This window comes from Macaca mulatta, chromosome 6, assembly GCF_049350105.2.
Source record: "Macaca mulatta isolate MMU2019108-1 chromosome 6, T2T-MMU8v2.0, whole genome shotgun sequence".
Taxonomy (NCBI): Eukaryota; Metazoa; Chordata; class Mammalia; order Primates; family Cercopithecidae; genus Macaca; species Macaca mulatta.
The window spans coordinates 44,613,641-44,628,725 of NC_133411.1; positions in this window are offsets into that span (position 1 = coordinate 44,613,641).

The following is a 15,085-nucleotide window of genomic DNA, read 5'->3' on the forward strand; positions in this document are numbered from 1 at the left end:
CAGGTTTGGTTCCTTTCAGTGTGTGGTTTCATAGTTTACACTCTGTAATTAAATGTGTGATGAGGTATGCCAAAGTAAACAGAGAGGAAAGAATGCAGGACTAGTCATTAGGAACAAAGTTTGAACCTAGGGCCAATGGAGGGAATTTCCCTTGCCCTGACTTTCTTATTCCTGGTTAACACTATAGTTTCCTTTCTGGCTTAAATTTATAACTTTTTTTTTTTTTTTTTTAGCATTCATGCTTTCCAGATATATGAATACAAATTCAATTCCATATCGCCATCATCAGCTTTATTATATACTAAAGCATAGAAGTTAAGTGACTTGCCTAAGGTCAGTCAATAATTTGGGAACCATAGAGCAGAATGGTACCTTGAGCTAACAGGAATAAAAACACCCCCAGGGAAATCAGAAAAAGGAGAGCAGAGAGGGATGATTAATGTTTCTGGATGTTAAAATATATTATAAATTTACTGTAATTAAGTTAGTGTATCACTGATGCATAAATCCAGAAGACAAAAGGTTCATGCCAATTTAATATATTGCAAAGTTAATATTTTACCTCAGGGAAAACTGTGGATTATTCAATGAATGGTTTTGAAACAACTGGTTAACTGTGTAGAAACAAGATAAAGTTAAACCTTTAAATTCCAGGTATATTAAATATTTAAAGTGAAGAATTAAAATGTAAAACCACCCAAAGGAAATACGGAAGAGTTTTTTTTTTTGTGTTTAAGTTTTACAGCAGAGAAGGTCTTTCTAGGCATAAAACAAGGCTCAGAACCCATTAAAAAAAAGTTGACCTTATAAAAAAGTGAAATTTCATCATGGATAAATAAAATTCAAAAAAAGACAAAAGTTGAAATAAGTATACCGGGGGATGGTATTTGTAAGTCAGAAGACAAAAGACTCTTGTATTAAGAGGCCTTATATATCAGTAAGGAAGAAGCCAATAGCTCAACAGAAAAATAGGCTGTAGATGGTCGGGCGTGGTGGCTCATACCTGTAATCCCAGCACTTTTGGAGGCCAAGGCGGGTGGATCACCTGAGGTCAGGAGTTCAAGACCAGCCTGTTCAGCATGCTGAAACCCTGGCTCTACTAAAAATACAAAAGTTAGCTGGACTTGGTGGTGGGTGCCTGTAGTCCCAGGTACTTGGGAGGGTGAGGCAGGAAATCACTTGAACCCAGGAGGCAGTGGTTGCAGTGAGCCAAGACTGTACCACTGCACTCCAGCCTGGGTGACAGAGGGAGACTCCGTCTCAAAATATATATATGTAATAATAATAATAAAAGAAAAATAGGCTGTGGATAAGGATGGGCAGTTCACAAAAATAAAAAGGACTTATAAACTTTTTTTTAAATGCTCAACATTATTCAAAGTTACTTAAATGCAAATAAAAACAAATAAAAGTGACCTACATTTTCACCTGCCTAACTGGCAAAGATCAAAGTGATTCATATTACCTGGTGTTAACAAGTATTCCCTCATACATGGTTAATAGGAGTATAAATTGGTGAAAATTTTTAGGATATATTTGTCAATACCTATTAATTTAAAATATATACTTTGACTTAAGAGTTTCACTACTGAAATTTATGCTACAAATGCAGAAAAATGCATGCAAAAATGTAAGCATAAGAATCTCATTGTAACATTATCTTAATAGCAAAATATTAAAACAACCTGCATATCTATCAATAGTGAACTAGGAAAAATGATGGCACATGCACACAATGAACTGTAATGCAACAAAAAAAATAATGTAAGGAAAGATCTCTGGCCTGGTCATGGTGACTCACACCTGTAATCCCAGCACTGTGAGAGGCTAAGGCAGGTGGATCACCTGAGGTCAGGAGTTCAAGACCAGCCTGGCCAACATAGTGAAACCCTGTCTCTACTAAAAATACAAAAAATTAGCTGGGTGTGGTGGTGGCACCTGTAATCCCAGCTACTTGGGAGGCTGAGGCGAGAGAATCACTTGAAACCGGGAGGCGGAGGTTGCAGTGAGACAAGATGGCGACATTGTATTACAGCTTGGGCAACAGGAGTGAAACTCCATCTCAAAAAAAAAAAAAAAAAAAAAATAGATCTCTGGTCTTTAAGTGAAGAAAACAAGGTGCAAAACAGTGGAAAATATCTATCTATCTCTCTGCTATGTGTGTACATATAGGAAATTCATATGGACAACACATAGATGGATATAAATGCTTACACATGCATTTGTGGAATGATAGAACACACGTTCTTTTTTTTAGATGGAGTCTCACTGTATCTTCCAGGCTGGAGTGCAGTGGCGCAATCTTGGCTCACTGCAACCTCCACCTCCCAGGTTCAAGTGATTCTTGTGCCTCAGCCTCCTGAGTAGCTGGGATTACAGGTGTGCACCACCATGCCCAGCAAATTTTTGTATTTTTAATAGAGACGGGGTTTCACCATGTTAGCCAGGCTGACCTTGGGTGATCCACTCACCATGGCCTCCCAAACTGCTGGGATTACAGGCGTGAGCCACCGTGCCTGGCCAAAAGCACAAGTTCTTATTAGTGGTTGTTTCTGAGGAGGGTGAAGGTCTGGAATGGTAGAAAAATATCTCCTTTTCATTGTATATACTTTATTATGGTTTGAATTTTTACTACTTGCATTAGTTGCGTATTGTTGCATAACCAATTAGCAGAAACTCAGTGGCTTAAAACAACATTCATTTATTATATCATAGTTTGCATGGACCAGGAGTCAGGTATGGCACAATGGGTCCTCTGCCCAGGGTCTCATGAGGCTACAATTAAAGTGTTGGCCTGGACTGCAGTTTCATCTGAGGTTTGGGGTCCCTTCCAAGCTCATGTGGTAGTTGGCCTCGCTCACTTCTTCATAGGTGTTGAGCTTACAGCAGCTTGCTTCTTCAGCACCAGCAGGTCAGAGTCTCTGATCTCTAGATCCTCTTTTAAAGAGCTCACTTCGTTAGGTTAGCTCCACTCAGAATAACATCCTTTTGAGTTCACTTAAAATCAACTTTAGGGACTTTATATCTGCAAAATTCCCTCACTTTCGCCATATTCTATCAACTAGAAGCAAGTCGCTGCTTCCGTCTGGATTCAAAGCGAGGGAATAATACAATGGCGTGGACACCAGGGAGCAGGAGTCACAAGGGCCTTCTTAGAATTCTGCCTACCACATTAATATTACCCATAATAACCATCACCCAAACCACCACAACATATGGAATACTTACATAGAGTTTATTTTGTAATGGGCACTGTTTCAAACATTTTGCATGTATTAAGTCACTTAATGATCAGAACAATCCTATGAAGTAGGTATTCTTATTACCTTCACTCCAGGGATGAGTTTAACTTGCCCAGGGTCATGGAGCTTGTAAGTGCCGAAGCTAGCACTAGAACTCAGGCAGTCTATGTCCAGAGTTCTGTGTTCCTCATTATATTATGTATACATTTTTCAAATACAATGGTTTAAAAAAAATGTCTTTCTAGCCTGGGCAACAAAGTGAGACCCGGTCTTTACAAAAAAATTGAAAAAATTAGCAGGGTGTGGTGACACACACCTGTAGTCCCAGCTACATCGGAGGCTGAGGTGGGAAGATCACTTGATCCCAGGAGGTTGAGGCGGCAGTGAGCCTTGTTTGTGCCACTACACTCCAACCTGGGTGACAGAGCCACACTCTGTCTCAAAAAAAATTTTTTTTAAGTTTTTCAGTTACTAAACTTCTTCTTTTTTTTTTTTTTTGAGATGGAGTCTCGCTCTGTCGCCCAGGCTGGAGTGCAGTGGCTGGATCTCAGCTCATTGCAAGCTCCACCTTCCAGGTTTACGCCATTCTCCTGCCTCAGCCTCCCGAGTAGCTGGGACTATAGGCGCCCACCACCACGCCCGGCTAGTTTTTTGTATTTTTAGGAGAGACGGGGTTTCACCGTGTTAGCCAGGATGGTCTCGATCTCCTGACCTCGTGATCTGCCCATCTCAGCCTCCCAAAGTGCTGGGATTACGGGCTTGAGCCACCGTGCCCAGGCCAGTTACTAAACTTCTATAACAAATATGTCAAACTTGTGGCTTAAACAACCACAGCATTTATTTTGCTCATGAATTTGTTATTTAAACAGGGTAAGGCTTGGCAGGGATGACTCATGTCTGCCCCATTCAGCATCAGTTTGGGGATTTGAAGGCTGGGAGCTGGAATCATCTGGAGGACTCACCTCATTCCCATGTCTGGCAGTTGATGCTGGGAACCTTAATTCCTGTCCACATGGGCCCCTCCATGTGGCTAGTTTGACTACCTCACAGCATGGTGACTGGGTTCCAAAGGTAAGTATCCCATGAGTGAGAGAGCGAGCCAGATGGAAGCCACATTGCCTTTTATATCCTGTCTTGGAAATTAAGTTCACTTCTGTTGCATTTGATTAGTCAGAGCAGTCACAGAATCCTATCCAAGTTTAAGGAGAGGGAAAATAGACTTCACCTCTTGACGTAGAGTGTCAAGGTTTTGTAAGAGCATGAGGGCCTGAAATATTGCCATCAACCTTCCACAAAAAGGTTGATTGATTTATTCCCCTCTCTCACAGCTAGCCTGTAACCAAACCATCCCTGTAATTTATCTATCCTTTTCTTTAAAAGCATCAAGAAAAAGATGCCACAACCTTAAGTAATAAAACAGGAAAGTATTGTCCGTTTTTCTTTTTCCTGTTTTAGTATTCCTAAAGCACTTTTCTCATTCTGCTTCCTTTAGGGCAGTCGTCCTCAACCTTTTTGGCACTGAGGACTGGTTTCGTGGAAGACAATTTTTTCCATGGATGGGGGATGGTTCTGGGATGAAACTGTTCCACCTCAGATCATCAGGCATTAGATTCTCATAAGGAGGGTGCAGCCCAGATCCCTAGCATGTGCAGTTCACAATAGAGTTCAAGATCCTGTGAGAATCTAATGCTGCTGCTGATCTGACAGGAGGCAGAGCTCAGGCTATAATACTTGCTTGTCTGCCACTCACCTCCTGCTGTGCAACCAGGTTCCTAACAGGCCATGGAAATGGTATGGGTCCATGGCCTTGGAGCTGGGGACTCCTGCTTTAGAGTGAAGAACAAATGAAATTTTAAGCTCAGGTATTGGTCACTGACTTTGATGATTGTTTTCCTTCTTTGGGCTGACACTCTAAGGTTCTTCGGGGAAGAATTCTGAGTTAGAAATGTCTAGCACAGCTCAGCTCGTCTTCTAAAAAATAAAAAAATAAAAAAAAATAAACGGGAGGAAGAGTGAAATAGATACAGCCATTCAGTCATTCATTCATTTAACAAAAATGTGTTGAGTCCCCACCTTGTGCTGAGCACAGCCCTAGGGAATGCGTCCATCCTGGAGATGGAGACAATGTCTGTATCCTAGAGATGGAGACAATGTCTCTGCTCTCAAGGTGATTTTCTTTCATGGGGAAAGTCAAACACAACCACTCTTATAGGTCTTCAGCTGGGTCTTCGTCTTGTCTAGGATTGACTAGACAAGCCTTGTAATTAGAACATGTGTGGACATGCACCACTTATTATCAGTTAGTGTAGTATGCTTAGTCAAGGCAAACACCATCTTAGTATAGTCGCCCCAGGATATTAGTTAATACAAAACCAGTTCAAAGATATGTTAGTGAAAGGGACTAACTAGTCCCTCTCAGCAGTCCAGTTGACTGCTGGAGTTCTCAAAACTAATGTAAGCATTCAATATTAATTATTAAAATTAATAATGCGGTTCTTAAACTATGTGCTGAGGCAACTCAGGATGCTAAAACAAACTCAGTGGTGTTGCGAGATATTTTAAAATTTTCAGAGAAACCGAGACATCTGTTGGACACGGCACAACTAATACCATTAGGTTGTTCAAATCTAACTAAATAACGGAAACTGGCCAGGCACGGTGACACAAACCTGTAATCCCAGCACTGTGGGAGGCCGAGGCGGGCAGATCACCTGAGGTCACGAGTTCGAGACCAGCCTGACCAACACGGCGAAACCCCGTCTCTACTAAAAATACAAAAATTAGCCAAGCATAGTGGCAGGCACCTGTAATCCCAGCTACTCGGGAGGCTGAGGCAGGAGAATCACTTGAATCCGGGAGGCGGAAGTTGCAGTAAGCCGAGATTGCGCCATTGCATTCCAGCCTGGTGACGAGCAAGACTCTGTCTCGAAAAACAAACAAACAAACAAAAACAGAAACTGGTATTTCTTTTGGACTAGTGGTGTAGTTAAAAAAAATTACTGAGACATTAAGGACATCAACTGTAAGCCAAGAAAGTGTGGGAACCTCTAGTATGCCTCATCCACCAATTTTCCTGATATTTCCTTGTTTGTTTGTTTTTTTTTTCCTAAGTGAACACATACTGTTTGAATCATTCTTTCCTTAAGAGAATGCCTTCACCTGCCAGGGCCTGCTGCCTGGGTCATCAGAGGGCCTGTCCATGGGGACATCATTTCCAGGCTCTCCCCACTGCTACTCCCTCCCTGCAGCCTCCTCCCCATAGCTGACCTGGCTTCAGTGTTCCTTCACCCCAGGCTCTGGCACCCCTCTGTGGAAGTAATCAAGTGTTAATCCTTGTCAGTGCCATCTGGGGACCTGTAGAATTTGCATCCTGGTCCCTTCCTCTTCTGCCAAGTTATTGCTACTCAGCAAAAGGTAAGGGTGAGGGAAATGCTGTGAAGTTCTTCCCTTCTGGGCTATGGTTGGTTCAGCATCCCCAGATTAATTTTCTTTTGAACCCCCAGTGAGGTGAGAAAGTCCTATCCCTTTCATGAACATATCTTTGAACTGATTTCTTATTAACTAATATCCTGGGGCTACTTCTTATTAACTAATATCCTGGGGCTACTATACTAAGATGGCGTTTGCCTTGACTGAGCATACTACACTAACTGATAATAAGTGGTGCATGTCCACACATGTTCTAATTACAAGGCTTCTTTCCTGGCCTTTGTGGGGGTGGTGTGGGGCGGGGGTCGGGGGATGAAGTAGCTGAATAAGAAAAGGACAGGAAAAGCGTTTAGCTCTTGCCACCACATTAGTGTGATAACCACACAACAGAAGGATGCAGAAGAATGTACTCAAGTGGGAATAGTAGCTCCATCTTGGAGTTAGATTGAGAAGGTCTAAGATATTTTACAGAACAGGACACACTTGAGGAACTCTCTCTTAAGTAACGGCTACCCAGATATTTAAGTGGTGGAGGAAAAGCTTCTCGGAGAACAGCATGTGCATAGGCCCAAAGGGGAGCCAGACCATGTTCAGTTCTAGGCACTGTAAACAGTCCAGCGCTCCACACAGAAGCTGGACTTGATCCCAAAAGGCTACAATCCAGGGGACAGGGAATGTGTCCCTGGTTTGCTTAAGGTAGGGGTGACTTTTGTTTAGATATTATTTTTAGTGGATTTTTGTTGTTGTTGTTGTTGCTGTTTTTTGTTTGTTTGTTTTTTTGAGACAGAGTCTCTCTCTGTCACCCAGGCTGGAGTGCAGTGGCCCGATCTTGGCTCACTGCAACCTCTGCCTTCCAGGTTCAGGCGATTTTCCTTCCTCAGCTTCCCTAGTAGCTGGGACTACGGGGCCCACCACCTGTATTTTTGTATTTTTATTCCCCCTCTAATTTTTGTATTCTTAGTAGAGATGGGGTTTTACCACATTGGCCAGGCTGGTCTTGAACTTCTGACCTCAAGTGATCAGCCCACCTTGGCCTTCCAAAGTGCTGGGATTACAGGCGTGAACCACTGCACCCAGCCTTTAGTGCTTTATTTTTAGATCGTAAATAGCCCATATTAAAGGCAGCCCACATTATACTGAGTCTGTATAGAGGCTTCTTAGCTGCTATGCCTCTAACCTCTGAAGTTCTTGATGGGAAGTGTACATAGCTACAAGTCACCAATTAAAATCTGGGAGCTTTTGGATTCAGCTCCCAATTATCACCTCTAGAAAGAAAGGCAAACCTGATCATGCCATCCTTGGGCTTAAACCTTTCAATGTTTCTGCATTGCCTCAAGATAAGTTCCTAAGTCCTCAAAAGGTATACAGGGTTCTCCAGGACCCAGTTCTGGTTAGCTTACTGACTTCAACTATTGTTACTCTCCCAACTCAAACACTCTGCTCCTGTGTTTCCTACAACCCCACTGACCAGCTGCCACTCAAGGCTTTTGTAAATGCTGTTCCCTCTGCCTTCAGGGAGCTTCTGGGCAGTTCTCCATCAGCTTATTCACTTTCACCTGAAGACCTCTTGCTCAGCTGCTGGTTCTCAGGGAGCTTCCCTGTCTGCCCTAGGGGGACCTCCAAGCCCCTGTGCTTGACCTGACTGCAGCACCTACCACCCTATACTGAAATGTCCTGTCTCTCTGTCCATCTCCCAACTAGCCTAGGAGATCTTTTAAGATGGGGCCTGGTTTTTTCCACCATTAGAATATTAGTTTTTAATACAAGGCCTGCTACATAATAGGAACACATTAAACATTTGGTCAATGGCTAACTGAACCAGTATTCTGTGAGAGCAAATATTATATTCATTTTCATCAAAAGGGCTATGAACATTTAACTGATAAGACTTTTTTTTTTTGTGACGGAGTCTCACTGTCACCCAGGCTGGAGTGCAGGTTCAAGTGATTCTCCTGCCTCAGGCTCCTGAGTAGCTGGGATTAGAGGCATGTGCCACCACACAGGCTAATTTTTGTATTTTTAGTAGAGATGGAGTTTCACCATATTGGCCAGTCTGGTCTTGAGCTCCTGACCTAAGGTAATCCGCCCACCTCAGTCTCCCAAAGTGCTGGGATTATAGGTGTGAGCCACCACGTCTGGCCCTGATAAGACTTATGAATTTAAACATTTTTTTCATGGAGAATAGAGAAAGCGTTTTTCTAAAGATGCAGTAGTTCTATATGGAGAAAAAAAAGGAAAAATACAACCAAAAGTGTTGATATCGAGGGAGAAAAACACATCCCAAGAATGAACTTAACTGACAAGGCAAATTGCAGGCCATTTCCCCAGAATTTGAGGAGCCCCAGCATTACTTGGACAAAGAGCTGGAGACTATTAAAAAAAAAAAATAGAGTACGAAGGAATCTTGGGAAGCATCTGGCCTATCCCTCGTTGGCTCAGAATGGATGAGTGACTTCTCCAAAGACATCAGGAACACACCGATGTCCAGGGCATAGTGACTTTAGAAAATGGTTTCAGTAGTATGGGAGGTGGCCCACCAGCTTGTATTAAACAAACAAAACCATGAATGAACTACAACAACTGAAAATACTGAAGCAATCATAGCAGGTAGAATATAGTAATGGCCTCCAAAGATTCATCCCAGTCCCTGGAACCTGGCAAGAGAGGCTTTGTAGACATAATTAGTACCTTCAGCTGAGGAGATGATCATGGATTATCCAGGTGGGCCCAGTCTAATCACATGGGTTCTTAAATCAGAGAACCTTTCCTGGCTGTGGTCAGAGGAGGGTGTGACTATGGAAGGAGGATCAGGGAGACTTGATATGAAAAGGGATTGACCTGCCATTGCTGGCTTTGAAGACAGAATAAAGGGCCACAAGCCAAGGCCTGCAGGTTGTCTTAGTCAGTTTGGGCTGCCATAACAAAGTACCATAGACTAGCCAGGCTCAGTGGCTCACGCCTGTAATCCTAACACTTTGGGAGGCTGAGGCGGGTGGATAACCTGAATCAGGAGTTCGAGACTAGCCTTACCCACATGGTGAAACCCTGTCTCTACTAAATACAAAAAATTAGTCGGGCATGGCGGTGTATGCCTGTAATTCCAGCTACTTGGGAGGCTGAGGCAGGAGAATCACTTGAACCCAGGAGGCGGAGGTTGCAGTGAGCCGAGATTGCACCATTGCACTCCAGCCTGGGCAACAAGAGCGAAACTCCGTCTCAAACAAACAAAAAAACCAAAACCATAGACTAAATGACTTATAAACAACAAATTCTTAGAGTTCTCAAGGTCGAGTTTCTGGTGAATGTTCTTTTCTGAGTTGCACATACTGAATTCTCACTATACCCTCCCAGAGTAAAAGAGGCAAGATAGCTCTCTGGAGGCTCTTTTATAAGGGTACTAATCCCATTCCTGAGGGCTCTGCCCTACAAACGGCCCCACCAACAAATGCCATCATGGGGGGGATTATATGCATTTTGAGGGGATACATTGAGTCTATAGCACAGGTGGTCTCTAGAAGCTGAAAAAGGCAAGGGAGCAGATGCTTCCCTAGAGCCTCCAGATGGACACCTTCTTGCTGATGCCTTCATTTTAGTCCAGTGAGACCTGTGTTGGATTTCTGACATACAGAACTATAAGATAATAAATGTGTCTTGTTTTAAAGCACTAAGTTTGTGGTCATTTATTACAGCAGCAAAAGAAAAGTAATACTCGATACACAGACACAAACTCATATCCTATAGCCCCTAAGCAGTCCAAGTAGGCAGAGTTCCCTACTTGCATACTTCTTTTCCACCCTTTTGTAGTTTTTGAAGATCGCTTGAAGTTGATTTTCATCTGATCTCACCTGGATTGGTATGTGGAAGGAAGCAGAGGGCTTGCAGAATGGTTTGTCTTAGATGTCACACCCTAGGAATGGGAGAGCCCTTTCCAGGATTGGCCTGGGGCCCAAGCCATCTTCTCTGGAGGACAGATTGCACAAGAGCAGCCTATGCCAATCATTTTAGAATCTAGAGAAACACCAGAGTCTCTGCTGGCTAGGGAACCAGGCCTAACACTGAGAGACTATTGTCAGACATTGAGCAATCAGCTGTGGACCTCCAGGAAGAGGGAACTGTGGTATTTACACATGGCTTTCTAAGAGAAACAGGGACTCTGCAGCATACAATGTGTTCCTAATAGTACTCTCAGGAATACTTTACTACTGTCATTAAGATATGTTACATGTGCCTGTTACATAACCACTGTCCCACATTTTAGACTTTAGTATCAGCCAGATATTTAGAGAAAATTTTCTCTCTGCCTTCCACTTTATGTGCATGCTGTCAATATCACTGACCTGGAAACTTGGGCAGTGCTCAATATAAGACCAATTAATACCAAATGAGTAAGGTGGTGTAAATTCAGATGACCACCTTCTTTGAAGGCTCACACAGAGGTCTTAGGAAGATCACGATATGTGCTAGACCTCTAAACTGACATTCCCCTGCTGTTCGGGCAATTGTGGGGTTGATGGAATTGGAATGTTGCCCAGACCTTGAAGCAGCAACATTAATTGCAATACTGTATATATAAGTCAAACTAACTCCTTGCAAAGTCAGAAGAAATGGTAAAACGCTTCATATACCCTTTCATTATTATTGTTATTTCTGGCAAGTAAAGAAATGCCAAGGAGATGCAGGTGGTAGAACCTTTGATTTATGCAAACTGCAAAGTAATTGTGGAGACTGATTATTAACATGAGTTTCTCAGATCAATGAAATGGCTGTGAACCTTCTGGCTTGGAATAGATCTTGGTATGTAGCTGGAGTCTGATGAAATAACAAATTAAATAATAAGGATAGCTATGTGAGCTTAACTGAGGTGATGAATCCAATGTGGAAACAGAGTAGCTTATCAGTAGCTCAGCTCACTGACCCACCAGAACAATCAGCACCAGTCTGAGGTGTGTTGCAGGGAGAGTCAGGCGCTGGTGTCAGGCCACACCTGCTCTGCAGACTGAGAATTGCATTTGTGATAGGAAATGGAGATACCTTTATGTCATATAAAAGTATGCATGCTTATTGTAAAACATGATACAATATATAAAGTAAAAGCAGAAGTTCCTCATGACCCACTCCCCCAACTCCTGAGATGACCATTGTAAGTTGCCTGGTAGCTAGGTTTCAGAATCGTTTTCTACACTATACACATGTATACGCCTATTTTACAAAAATGGAATCATCTTGTTCTATTACTGGCTTGTATTTTTAAAATATTTCATACAGGCATTTTTGCATATCATTACATATATCTACTTCATCCATTGAAATGATTTCGCCATTAGTATTCCATTGTTTGCACAATAGCTTAGGCTACTAATCCTCTAGTCAGACTTTCAGGTGACTTTCAGTTTTGTCTCATTTTATTTTTGCCATCTGAAGCAACCAATAGAAATCCCTCTCCTTTGTATACTTACTTGTTTCTTAGAATAAATTCCTAAAATATAATTTCTGAGTGAAATGGCTTGTACTTTTAAAACATGTTACCAAATTTATCTCTAGCAAGAAAATGTGACTGTATTGTTTCACCAACAGTGCCCATTTCCTTACACCTCTTGCCAATACTATTATCAATCTTTATAAAATGTACCAAACTGGGAATTTCAAAAAAACCCTTGTTGATGTTTTATTTTGCATTTTAGTTACATTAAATGTTTTGGGATTTACATTTTAATAGATTGTTTCTATTACAATACAATTACATTATACAGTACAATTACAAATATTGTATAACAATTACAATACTTGTAATAATTTGTAATAATCAGAAATAAGCCTTTTCTTTCTTTCTCTTTCTCTCTCTCTCTCTCTCTCTCTCTTTCTTTCTTTCTCTCTTTTTCTTTCTTTCTTCTTTTTTTTTTGTTTTTGAGATGGAGTTTTGATCTTTTTGCCCAGGCTGTAGTGCAATGGTGCAATCTTGGCTCACTGCAATGTGTGCCTCCCGGGTTGAGGCAATTTTCCTGCCTCAGCCTCCCAAGTAGCTGGGATTACAGGCACCCGCCACCACACCTGGCTAGTTTTGTTTGTTTTGTTTTGTTTTTTTTTTTGGTATTTTTAGTTGAGATGGGGTTTCACCATGTTGGTCAGGCTGGTCTCGAACTCCTGACCTCAGGTGATCCACCTGCCTTGGCCTCCCAAAGTGCTGGGATTACAGGCATGAGCCATTGCGCCCGACCATAAATAAGCATTTCTTGATGTAACTGAGAAGTTAAAAGTACTCCAATCACAAAATATCTATAAATTCATAACAAAACTAGATGAAAATCAACCTCTTACCACATCTGCAGATTCCATTAGAATTCAGTTCAGTATGTCTTTTTATCACATGAAACAGACATTAATGAGTCACATAGAAGAAATTACTAATTAAGGTATTCCTTAAAGGCACTAGCTTTAGAACTTTGCAGTGTTTTCTTTTTTTAAGGTCATGATTTGGGCCCAAAGGAAAAACCATAGGAAAACAAATAGAAAACGTTTGACAGACACGTTATTATTATTATTATTATTATTATTATTATCATTTTGAGATGGAGTCTGGCTCTTGTTGCCCAGGCTGGAGTGCAATGGCATGATCTCAGCTCACTGCAACCTTTGCCTCTGGATTCAAGTGATTCTCGTGCCTCAGCCTCCCAAGTATCTGGGATTCTTAGGCACCTGCCACCATGCCTAGCTAAGTTTTGTATTTTCAGTAGAGACGGGTTTCACCATATTGGCCAGGCTGGTCTCGAACTCCTGACCTCAAGTGATCTGCCCACCTTGGCTTCCCGAAGTGCTGGGATTACAGGCATGAGCCACCACACCTGGCCAAACACATTATTGTTTGGCCGTGTATGTATTATATTTTGTAGTTAGTACACCACAGACCATCTAATATGACAGACATTTGGCAGGATGCTGTGGCACACTAGTAAAATCCCATTAAATTCCTCTTTGTCTCCCCTACATGCATGTGTGATGACATCAGAAGAGGGCACAAAATATATAAAATAGTGAACACTGCTTGCCAAATGATGCATAATTGCTTTCAGTCCCGTACATTTCCGCTGAGATCCAGCCATATATGGCGAGGAAGAAAACAGCACAATTGTCAAAAGTACTTGCTCATGGTAGCTAAACTCCTCAGCATGGCACCCACACCAGCCATCAAGGAGTGAGAATCACTTCTATGTCCCATAAATCAGAAGACTTTACTGGTTTCTAATTTGTGGGGTAGACATTTAAGACTCATCATGTTTGCATTTTACTGCTTCATAATCTGGTATATGAAATAGATTGCTAGGTGGCTAAGTTTTCTTTTCAGGGAGAATTTAAAATGCAACACAATATACATCATTATCCATACTCAGGAGGCCGTGGCACTTAAAATATGGTACAGTTATATCTGAAAGATTTTACAGAATTTCACACTCAGAGGTTTGAGTATGTCACCTACTCCATCATCCTGATGTTTGTGTTGTTGCCATAAGATTGTGCAAGGGGGCCGGGCGCGGTGGCTCAAGCCTGTAATCCCAGCACTTTGGGAGGCCGAGACGGGCGGATCACTAGGTCAGGAGATCGAGACCATCCTGGCTAACACGGTGAAACCCCGTCTCTACTAAAAAATACAAAAAACTAGCCGGGCGAGGTGGCGGGCGCCTGTAGTCCCAGCTACTGCGGAGGCTGAGACAGGAGAATGGCCCGAACCCGGGAGGCGGAGCTTGCAGTGAGCTGAGATCCGGCCACTGCACTCCAGCCTGGGCGACAGAGCGAGACTACGTCTCAAAAAAAAAAAAAAAAAAAAAAAAGATTGTGCAAGGTGCCAATGAGTCTTACAGCTCTGTTATACCACAAATCAGACTGTATGTGCAGACTATGCATACAGATAATGTGGGGAAAAAAACCCTTTTGTTTTCTTTGGAGCAGGATATAAAAAGCAGAAAGAATTTGACATTCTCTTGAAAGCTGTAAAAGTAGGCTTGACAGTCACTGGGCTCATCCAATTTGAAGGTAGAGCACAGGACTAAATGACCTCACTCATCATTCTGTAGCTCTGGGACACAGAGTCCATCAACCGAAACTCTTAGTAGAAAAGTGTATCTTTCAATAAAAGTCCATAGGATGGATTGAAAAATCCCCCCGGCTTTCAAATAAGTTGAAAACATAAGCCAGGTGCAATGGTTCACACCAACACTTTGGGAGGCCAAGGCAAAAGGATCACTTGAGGCCAGAAATTTGAGACAAGCCTGGGCAACAACAACAACAACAAAACCAAAAAAAAACACCATTAAAATTTAGCTGGGCATGATATTGCACCTGTAGTCCCAGTCACTCAAGAGGCTGAGGTGGAAGGAGTGCTTGAATCCAGGAGGTCAAGGTTGCAGTGAGCTGCAGTCATG